The sequence below is a fragment of the Triturus cristatus genome, chromosome 7 (genome assembly GCF_964204655.1).
Source record: "Triturus cristatus chromosome 7, aTriCri1.1, whole genome shotgun sequence".
NCBI lineage: Eukaryota > Metazoa > Chordata > Amphibia > Caudata > Salamandridae > Triturus > Triturus cristatus.
The window spans coordinates 485471196-485483246 of record NC_140590.1 but is presented as its reverse complement, the minus strand read 5'-3'; the positions used below and the strand labels follow the sequence as shown (position 1 = coordinate 485483246).

The 12051-nt window shown below is 44.7% G+C and overlaps 1 protein-coding gene across 1 annotated transcript in view; it reads right to left on the bottom strand.

Moving 5' to 3' along the window:
* Window positions 1-12051, bottom strand: part of STX8 (syntaxin 8) — a 975973-nt gene that overhangs the window by 289418 nt on the left and 674504 nt on the right. The gene's annotated exons all lie outside the window — the stretch shown is intronic.

Here is a 12051-nt window from a genome sequence, read left to right as displayed (position 1 = left end):
TATGAATTGCGACCTCCACAATGCACTGCTTATGACCTCACATGTTACATCACTCATGACACGGTCAGTGAAATCACTCATGACATCTCAAATGACATCACTGATGAAGACATCACTGATGACAATCACAGAATCACTGTCACACCCACTCACACTCCATAGAACATTTCATACACCCACTCCCACATAGCTATTCACAAACTCATTCTCAGACCCATACCAGTACTTACAAACTCACTCATTGATTCACAGATCTACACACACATCCACTCACTCAACCATACAGTCACTCATACACCCACTGACATATCCACTCATACAGTCGTTCACACACTGAGTCAGTCACCCATACAGCTACTCACACATCTAGTCACTCATCCATACAGTCAATCACACAGCCACTTACTTACCCGTAGCTACACACACACCCACTTACCAGTGTCTCAATAAAACTTGGGAGAGTCCCCCTGCAATGTACATGGAGGGGCCCTTCTTAAGACCCGCTAAGGAGCTCTCATGCTAGATTACTGTGCTGAGGTGCCCCCTGGAGCTCGGCCCCCCTTGCACTGTGGGGGACTTTGTTACGCCACTCTCACTCACTTACTCATTAAAATAATAACACATACTGACCCACCTATACAGTCACTAACACAACACACACTCACCCATACAGCCACTCTCACATTCACTCACTCACACATACAGTCAATCAAATACCCCATCACTCACCTATACTGCCTTTCACATACCCAGTTACTCACCCATATACCACTGACACATCCACTTACCCACACAGCCATACACACACTCACCAATACAGCACCTCACACACGCATTCACTCAACCAATCATACATACAGTCGGTCACACACCGTCTCACTCACCCACAAAGACACTCAGACAATCAAACAGGTACTCAGACAACCAATCACTCACCAATACTGCCTCTGATGTACCCATTGCCGCAACTTAGATGCCAAATGACCGACTGATAAAGAAATTCACACAACCAGTCATGCACCCATACATTCACAGAGACACCTGATCTCTCACATACAGTCAGTCATGCACCCATTGAATCATCCATACAAGCACTCATACACCCACTGATTCAAGTCTAACTAGAACGTCTCTGTAACCTTTTTTTTTCTCCAGAGAATCTCTAATGTTTTTTTAGCAGTGCATTGCATGGGCATAAGTTATAGTTAGCTCAGCTAACTAGAACTGCTGAATTTCACTGGTTTTGTATGAGTGAAATCTGAGCATAACTATAACATCCCTGTAACCTTTGTTTTTCTCCTGTGAATATATATATAAAATACTGCTACGACAAACTGCATGTTGGGAAACGTAGTACCAAAGTACTCAGGCATGTGACATGACTAGTATTTAAACACCTGGGACTTGGCTGAGTTGTAATGTACCTGTGAACAAGGCATTTTCGCTGAAACGCGTCAGGGTAACAACGAGCTACTGCAATCTGTGTGCAATTATAATAAATGCTACTATTTCCGGATCTGGGCTATGGCACTTTTTTCGTTTGGATTCTAATTACGGGAATCTCTGTCTCCCGCAGGCACGGCCGCCCTGTAGGGTTGGTGGCCCCTGACGATAGGGGATCTGTGTGGAAGTTTGATGAGGGGGGCCTGACCCACTTGCCTCCAAGTGAACCTAAGGATTACTGATTATTGCCACTTCGGAGACGAGGCAGGATGAAAAGCGAGGTGATCTCCTCTGCTTGGTAAGATCCGGACTGTGTTCATTTTAAAATTGTGGCAGCAGCAGAAATTAAAATACATGCAAAGTACCTTTTAACATTTCACAGATTTTGCCTGGGTACGAATATTATTAGTCAAATCATTAAAGCAGCGCATAACGCTATTGGAGCATAACCAACATTACACTGCTACGACAAACTGCATGTTGGGAAATGTTGTACCAGAGTACTTAGGCATGTGACATGACTAGTATTTAAACACCTGGGACTTGGCTGAGCTGTAATGTACCTGTGAACAAGGCATTTTCACCGAAACGCGTCAGGGTAAAAATGAGCTACTGTAGTCTGTGTGCAATTATAATAAATGCTACTATTTCCGGATCTGGGCTATGACACTTTTTTCGTTTGGCGATGTATATTTTCATTCACAGAGACTGTTTCTTCACATGGGCGTGGGGGCGTTGCCTCCCTGCCCCCAGGCACCACTTTAAATGTTTTTATTTGCTGCAGCAGTGTGCGGTATAGTGAGGGCAAAGTTTGCCGTTCTGCACTAGTCAGAGAGGTGAGGGCAGCAGAGTCGGACGTGGGTAGGGGTGTAGCTGAAATGTTTGAGTGACACGCACAGCTGAGGGTCCTTGGGAGGGAAGGACGCATGTGGGGATGGACGAGTGCCTTCCTCCGCCCAGCCCTGACATGCGCACTTGAACCCTCTCCTATCTTCAATGATAGGAGCACAGAGTGGATTGCATCCACAGCCCGCAATTGTCCAAAGGAGTGTTGCAAGCCCCTGACCCAGCCAATCCTTATACTGCTATCATCAGCAACGTGACAGTGCGAGGATTGGCTTAGGAGGTTGGGGCGGGACTGGAGGATCTTCGTCGGTGAACAGTAAACCGTGCGTGTGAGCATCCAGTGTTTTCAGTCAGTGTTTCTGTGGGGCACTGTTCTGTTTATGGATACATAGCCTGCACCCCGTCCCATGCCGGGGAGCTGTTTCTTTTTAATATGCTCCCTTAAACAAACGTTCCCTTTGAAGAGTCGTTTTCTGCCCAGGGAGCACCATTGACAGAGCGTGCGCAGGGCTTCCTGCAAAAAGAATTGTACAAAAAAGTAAAAAAATGTATTTTGTTGTGGGTGATAAAGCCGCATGGGAGCCACCAAGGGAAGTGGTGGAGGCCAGGAGCTTGGGTGCTTGCTAAATAGGCCAGGATAACTTTACTGCCACCTAAGTTTACAGCACTTACGGCTCTTGCTGCAAAAATTAAATAGAGATGCATTGGCTTGCGTCTAATGGGTGAGGAGATAATAGACTATGCAAGGGTAGGCAATTACAAGCATTTGACATTTTCTGGTGACAAATTAAAGCCAATTGAAATATTTCAGAAGTGAAACTAAACAACTTAAAATGTTCGCAAACATCGGCCGTGGACCCATTTCCTTCCTTGCCCCCGTGAGGCACTGGCTGCGCCTCTGCATGTGTGGTGCTCTGAGGCAAATGATGCCGTTTTAGGCTCCTGCAACTAATTTCGTGCTATAAGGTAGTGGCCAGTTGTATTTTAGATAATGTATGCGAGTAATAAATGCTGTGAATGTGCTGTTGTGAAATGAGTGCATGCTTATAAGACTGCAGTAAAATACTCAGTTGCTAACCATATTTATATGTACAACATTTTGTAGGACAAATGTGAAATTGTTTAATGTGAAAAACATCCTTTTTAAAACGTGACTGCGCCATAAAGTTTAGTGGATAATTTACCTAGATAACAACCTTCCAGTAAGCAGTTCTACTGCTCCTATTTGTTGCTTTTACGCCTTCCAGTGCTTATTTTGCGCAAAAAAACAAAAAAAATTATTGTCAGGGTTCCCGTCAGGAGGCCACTGCAGCTTGCACCCCACACTGCCCCTGCCAGCTCTGCCAATGATAGTAACAACACAACTACTAACCATCACACTCCTACAAGAGTGACAATAAGGACCTTTCAAGCACCTTAAAGCTACAACAATGGCTTGTGCGACAGGTAATAGAAATTTTCAATGACTTTTGAATTACATGCCCACTATTTTAAAATGGCACCAGCTGCCCCTGTATATTTATTGAAAAAAAAGACAAAGGTTACAGAGATGTTATAGTTAGGCTCAGATTTCACTCGTACAAAACCAGTGAAATTCAGCAGCTCTAGTTAGCTGAGCTAACTATGACTTATGCCCAGGCAATGCACTGCTTATATCTTCACATATTACATCCCTCATGACATGGCCAATTAAACCTCATTGATGACATCACTGATGACCTCTCAAATGACATCGACAGGACCACTCACACCACCACACCTCTCATACTCCCACTGACCTACGCATACAACCTCTCCAACACCCAATTTCTCATCCACAGAGCCACTCACACAGCCAATGACACACTCACCCACTTACCCATACACCTACTCACACAGCCACTCACTCAAATATACAGCTTCGCCCACTGCCACTTTGACAGCCAAAGGCAGTGATGATTGGCTGCCCAATGTGGGTCAGTCTGGCCTGCTGCCAATTCCTGCAGTGCGTAGTGTGGTATGGCCACCCACGGCAGGTTAGGTGCAGGATGTGATCAAAACTCAGGCTCTGCAGTAAAACTCTTACATGTATTACTAACGGCCCCTGGACCAAAGCCTGTCTGTAGGCCAGGGCCTGAAGCCAACTACCACAGAGTACAATCAAAGGCTATGCGCATGGGGGTTGGCCTTCCTCATCGTAAGTTCAGCAGGTTGGGTGAAAACAACTGCTGGATGCAGTATATGATGAAAAAGCAAAAAGTCACTGAAAGTTAAATTAAAGCTATTGTGGGAAAACTGAAGCATTTTTCTTACACAAAACATGGCCCTACAGGTCGTTAATGGGATACAGGTATAAAGTGGAGACTAAATTGTATCAAACAACATGTACTGTATTAGAGGTGGCAATTTAGCATTGCCTTCTAGGCATTATTCTGAGGTATATTGCACTGGAAATGCTATTATTAAAGCACAGAATAGCGATACACTGGACACACTTTCGGGGGACCTGCACAAATGGTATCGATCAGACACATAATGGAGCAGGCATTGGCAAAGGAATCTCAGCTAAGTGTAATCAGTAAAGATGAAAAAGCGCCAGAACATTTAGCCAGGATGGTGGAACTGATATGTATGGTGGAAGAGGTTCTGGGTGCAACACCGTAACATAGTCATTTACACTAGAACAACAGTATGTAATATGAACAAACATGGATTTTTGGGTGGTGGAGGAAACATGGGTGCAAACTGTAGAAAGAAATGTTATATGCTGAAATGTGGACAGTGTTAATGTAACAGGAAAACTAGGTTGCTACATCGAATTATTACAAAACCTGACGAACACGTTCAAGGGATGAAAAAAAGCAGATTTATTTTGGGAAAATTCAAGCTCATTACTATCTGGGGGTAAACAGCCTTTAGTGTGCGGCTGCTACTGCGCATACCATTACGTCGCAAGCGTTACTACGCTTGCGATGTTACAACGCGTACCATTAGTACGCAAGTTGTTACTACGCTTGCGTTGTAATGGTATGCTTGAAAAGAAATCGATCCATGTCGTTGTAAAGAAACTGAGGCTGTTTCTTCACAACGACGTGCACCGCCCCTCGGAGACGAAGTGAGGAAGGTCCCATGAGGAGAGAGGAACCACGAGGAGAGTGAGGTAAGGGGGATGTTGTGTGTTTTTGTAGAGTAGGGGGTCGTGCTGGGGGTACAGTTTAAGGGTTGAGGGTAGTGTTAAGGGGTATGTGTAGTGTTTAAGGTTTGAGTGTAGGGTTTAAGGTAGTGTTGTGGTGTATGTGTAGAGTAGAGTAGGGGGTCGTGCTGGGGTAGTGGTTTAGGGTTTAGGGTAGTGTTGTGGTGTATGTGTAGATTAGGTTAGTGTTTTAGGGTTAAGGGTAGTATAGGTGGGTCGAATGGTATGGTTTAGGGTAGTGTTTTGGTGTATATGTAGTGTAGGGGGTCGTGCTGGGAGTGGCGTATTAGGGTTCAGGGTAGTGTTGTGTTTTTGTAGTGTAGGAAGTTGTGCTGGGGGTAGTGATTTAGGGTTTAGGGAAGAGTAGTGGTGTGTAGTGTTAAAGGTTTCTGTGTAGTGTCGTCATGTATGTGTCGTGTAGGGGCATGTACACATAGTAGTGGAATGCAAAGTATTATTCATGCTTTTACGAAGTTAAGGTAAGCGTAGTAATATAATGCGTACTAATGCCGTTTGCGATGTAAAAAAATCGCACTAAATGCATGCGTAGTAATGGCATGCTAAGTATCGTCATACATTCCTATCTGGGACCACTGAGAATTAGTATAATGCATCAGCCAGTTCAAGTTACTGACTGGCCGATTAGTACCACTGCCAGAGACCATTACCGGTCATTCCACCCGGGGACATTAATGCTCAATTATGCATAACGACTGCACAACACATTCCTGCTGGGGGATACGGATTTTTTTGTTTAAATCTGTTTTTATTGATTTTAATTTTTGTATATTTATGATGGGCTACATACGTTTGGATGTACATTTATACATGAGACTGTCTGCCAGCGATTTGGTGTACATTTCCATTTTTTTGTGTGTGGACGCTGGGTATACCATGAGCACCTAGAGTGTCGTTCGTACAGGATCAGGTATGACCTTGGCGTTCGATCCATATTACAAATTGCAGAGATTACAACTCAGTAACAATGTATTATCATAATGACATTGTGTAAAGTCCTTTCAGTTCATTCACCTTGGGCTTCTAAACAGATGGTGCGATTAAGAACAAAGAAAACAATAACAACAGCAGCACTGACCGGTACATGTACATTTACCCCCCCATCCCCTCTCCGCACCTCTACCCCCAGTGTTTACTCTCCACCTGGTGAATACTTCTATGCATTAGCAGCGACTACTTCTGTGCTGGGTATTAACTAATTGGTATGCCTTCTTGGAATATCATGGCATTGCGCTGGTGGGGCTCGCGTCTTCCACTATGTATTTGTGATCTGTTCTCTCGGGTTGCCCCCCAGAGCCCTCCTCCTCCGTCTGCTGTAATGCACGGAGTAGTCCCTCCCATTGGGTTGCTATGGGTTCTTTCCGCAGTCCCAGTGTTTCTTCCCGCAGGATGGCGATTCCCTCTGCTTTGGCCCATGCTAATTGGAAGCACCCCTTTGTTAGGAGGCGCTTTGCAACCACCAGCCCTAGGTCTAGGAACCGGGATGTGACCATTGTGGCGAGGGTCCTCTTAAAGTGGTGCAATAGGTACACAGTCCATTCAAAGGGTATGTCGGGGCCTGTGCATACCTGTAACAGTCAGCTGATTGTGTGCCAACATGTGCATAGTCTAGGGCAACTCCACAACATATGTATCAACTCAGCCTCTTGTTCGGTACATCTGGGACATGTTGCGTCGGTTCGGTGAAAATACCTGTAGATCATTGCAGGTGTAAGATATGCTCTATGGACGATAAATAGCTGTATTTGTCGAAATCTCATGTTTCTGGGTATACGCACTGGACTTTTAAGTAGTCTTTCCCATTCTTTATCTGCCAATTGCTGCCCCAGTCCAGTTCCCATTTGCGGCGGAATGGATCTAGACTTATCGCTACATGGGTTCGGAGTGACGCCGCAAACCAGCGAACAAGGTGTCTGCCTCGTCCCATAACGTGTAGGTAGTGTATGGTTAGGTGCTGACTTGGCTCCGTGGTCATGTGCTCCCATCTGCAGTCAGTTTCGCTACTAGTGAGTGGTGTGTTAGGAATTGCCCCGGTGGGAGTCCCTAGTCCGCCACCAAGGACTCATACGGTATGAGTGCACCATCTCGGTACAGATCATTCTCGCCTTTCTGTGAGCGAAAGAGACTGCTGTGGGATACTGATCCTCGTGAAGGCCTAGCTAGGTGCGTTCATACCAACAGAATGAGTTTTCATCCAAGAACAATGAAGTTCGGGTAAAAAAAAAAAAAAAAAACAGTAAACTAGAGAGAAGTTAAAGATGACTGCAGTTCAGTTAATACTGGTTAGAAGAAAAAAAATGCATGTTGTCCAAAAGCTATTGGGCTGCTTAAATAGATTCTTTCTTTTGATATTGCAATAATTTTGTCATAAAATTCATTCTCTAAATAAATTGAAATGCATACAAAAGTTATTATACTACCTTAATCATAAATCTACACCATTACATAATCAATAACAAACAAATAATCCAATAATTATCATACATGGGCAGAATCAGACATTTCAATGCAGAGAAAACAGTATGTATTGTATCATGCACTCGAATGGAAGGGCATTTAATTCCGTAGGATAACATGTCACGAGTATAACGAGCCTACACAAACCAGATCCTCGATGTCAAGAGCTTTCATGGAATACTAACCCATGCTGACAAGAAACAATTCAATTCAGGTCTCACTCCGTCAACCTAGCAAGGCAATCATAAAAACCTATACACAAACCAAAATACTCAGTCCCTCATTGGCATCTTTCTCGTATGATGTCAGGGGTAAGAGTTGAGTAAGCGTAAAGCAGGACGTTAACTTCCGAATTTCCTTAATTGTGAGGATTTATATTGCGGCCAGAATTTATATCTCACAGACAGACAAACACACACATAATTACCACACACATTACATCACTTGTAATACTTTGTGATATCACATTTATTCACTGATCAATTACTGTCAAGTTATACTTCAAGAGTGACTTGTGATATAGGGAGTCACACAACCCCTTTAATAACTAGGCTGTGAAATAAATCTGATATTACCTTTTCAACTTGTGAAAATCAGTGCTTATATTTATCTCAACACTCTTGCAGTATCACTCGTTGGGGTTTGTTCCGCCAGTTCCCTGACACATGTCTCCTTTAAGTAGTCTTGGTAAGCAGGCACATTTTATGAACATCTAGGGGGTCTTGAGCTTAGGTATTATTAAATAAGCAATAATTATATGAGTCACTTCCCAGAAATCTAAAAAGAACACAACCCACACTTAATACGAGATTTGAAACACTAATAAAAATAACTCAACTTTGGACCCAACGTCCAGGTGTGAAGCGCACGCAACACATAACATAGGAACACGAGGGTGGTTTACAGCCCGGCATACAATCCCGTGCTTGTTCTGTTTATGTGCTATATAAGGATGGCAATCATCAACCTGGAGCCAGGCATGCCAGAAATATCAGTGCGAAGAGGGCCAAAACTGGTGCAAGCACGCGGCCCACAAAGGTGCAACACGTGCAGGGCCAAGTGACTTAGTCAACATTGCTGGCTCATGCCAATAAAGAAAGAGAATGCTCACCCTGCTAGCCCTTTCAGACTCCATGTTCAATCCCTCCAGAGTCAGGTGCCCCAACCATAGATACTGCTCTCTCTGTCCAACAGTTACACTTCAGAACTGGCATCTTCGAATTTGCATTGCATTACGAATAATTCAGGTTTAGAGTCGGGGGTAAAGAAACACACCCTATGGTAACGCTTCAAAGCAGCCATCACCTGGGAGAGATGTCCGATGCACTGCTTCGATTAGACACTAGGAATAATGTTGGCTTGCCATCTAGAGAGGTGGTCTTGATCGAATACTTGAATTTACCTACCAGAAAACAACCATAGGTTTTAATTGCCAAATGCGTATAAAGGTTAAAAAAAATCTAATTTTAATTAGAAGGTGGGTGACAGCAGCAGGGTATTCTAAATGGTGTTTTACTAGAGGCATCAGCTAGTTAGCTCCACAGGATAGGTCTATCACCTGTGGTTGAACTGCACCTTGCCCTGAAGTGCTGGGGTATGGATCATCGGGTGGGTGTGGACACTTATTGTTCAGTTATGGAGGGGAGGGTCCCAGACGAGGAGGACAGTTTGGCAGGGATGCAGTGGAGAGTGACAGAGATAGCAAAAGAATGGCCCAGCTACTGTCCTTTTCCAATAGCATTCATGCATGCCCTGAACACACACCTCCCCGTATGGATCCAGTTACAACTTGACCTAAGGTACTGGGGCCCCTTGATATGTGCAAGGCAAGCAATGGGTGGCAGTGTGCTGAGGGCAGGGTGTAGAGATTTCATAGCGAGATGGAAGTTTCAGTTGTTTAGGGTAGCGGTTGGACGACCGCCTGTGGGGACTGGAGAACTGTGTACAATCTCCTCCTATCTACATCTTTGTTCCTCTCAGTGTCTTTCACTCTACCATGGCTGGACTTGTGTGGTCTAAACAAACCTCATGCCTGTACCAACCCTTGCAATCACTGCACTAGCTAATGCAATCCTCGCAATCTACCTGCTACTTCCATTGCTCTCCCAAATCCCAGTGTTTCTGATTCCATTCCCAATAGCCACACCTTCTTCAATCACTATTTCTCCAAAGACACTTGCTCAGGAGCGGCCCTGTGCAGTTAAGACCGGTGGACCCGGGTTGGGGGGGGGGGGGGGGGGGGAGGGGGATGGAGGGTGGTTATTCGACAGAAGACCACGAAGGAAAATTAAATAAATAATTATCAGTCGTCGTCTGTCTGACCTGACCCCCCACCCTCACCGCTCTTACCTGCATGGGCCGCAGCTGCACTTGCTGGGTCTGATCTGATCCCAGTAGTCGTTTTCTCCCCTCTTCTTTTTCCGACTCAATGTTACACCACCAAGCACCCATGGACCTGGGCCTTTTGGTCGCGTCCACCATAGTGGACTATTGAGCCTATTTTTCAGCCTCACAGTGCCTCCAAACACTTCCGGTCTCCTCTGCAGTCCCCTAACAGCCTCCAAATCGTTTTGTCAGTTGCTCCTCCAACCTATTGTTTGCCACTTCAGCAGAAAATCTGTATTGAGTTATAATCATAGCTTGCTCTCCACCAAAGGTACACTTTAATCACAACTCCTGACGCTATCACAAGCACAACACAGCTCCAAGCACGGTAGCTGAATAAGCGTTTGCCATCACAAAATCACTTCTTTATAATCATAATTTGCACTACACCAACCCATTACATTAAACACAACTTCTAGCACCATCCTGCACATAACATAGTTCAAAGCCATACCGTTGGCTAAGCGTTTGTCAGTTCAACAAATTATCCATTTCCTCTCCCCAATCTAACATCAACTGTCCAGATGACATTAGGTTAAATGTATTCCCACAAGCATATCATACTGTATCAAAGCTATATAATGGGTAAAAATGACGCAAAACAGCCAGAGGATGCTGAGCAATTAACAATATACACCATCAGAACCAATCAAACCTTAATGTCCTTCAGCATATATATAATGTCCCACACTGATCTTTTTTTTTGATAATCAAATTTTTATTGATTTTAAACACTTACAAACAGTTCAGCAAAATCACGGATAGCAGATATTCATTTATATCTTCAAAAACCCTGTGACCCCAATTCGGGACCCCTCGGGGAATACAACCACAGGAAAACTGGAAGCATCATTAATTTCCCCCAACAGCACCCAGCCATTTACCCCACACCCTTCTGTATTTCTTGGGGCATCCACGCGCCGTGTATAAAGCCTTCTCCTGTGTCGCACACCAGTCCACTCCTTTACGCCACTTTCCCAGAGCTGGTGGATCAGGACAAATCCATGCAGCCGCTATATCGCGCTTGGCAACTATCATTGCTGTGTTAAAAAAGGTCCTATCGTTCCGGGAGCCGTCTAGCCCGTCTGTTATCCCAAGTAATGAGTGTCGTGGGTCGTGAGGCACTGTCCACCCCAAAACCTCTGTAAGTTCAATGGCTCTCCAGAAAGCTGCCAGCCGGGGACAGGTCCAGACCACGTGAAAGAAAATTGCTGGGGCCTGGCCGCACCTAGTGCAGGACGCATCAGAGCGAAGGCCCGCTCGATGAAGGCGTACCGGAGTGAGGTACGCGATGTGCAAGTAGTATAATTGGATGAGTCTAAGTTTGGCGGAGGCGTAATGGTGTTAGGCGCCATGAGCGCGTCGCGCCAATTCACCTCATCCAATGGCCCCACCCAGTCTACCCATTGTTCTTTCAGTCTGTCCAACGAGGTGGGAGTGTTGTTGATTAAAGTACGATATATCCGGGAGATACCCCCCTTTCCCAAGTCCCCCAGCAGCGTGTCCCACACTGATCTTAATATGAAGTATCCAACTCAACAAAGTTTATTTTGGGGCTATTTCCCACTAAAAACATATGATATAATACAACAATAAAATATCAAGGTGCATACTGCAATATCTATAAATATAAAATGTCATTATATACATTAAAAAATACAGTAGATGATTGCAAAACACCATTCGAAAACATTTCTAAGACGTGCCGTGAGAGCTCGCTACTCGGGTTC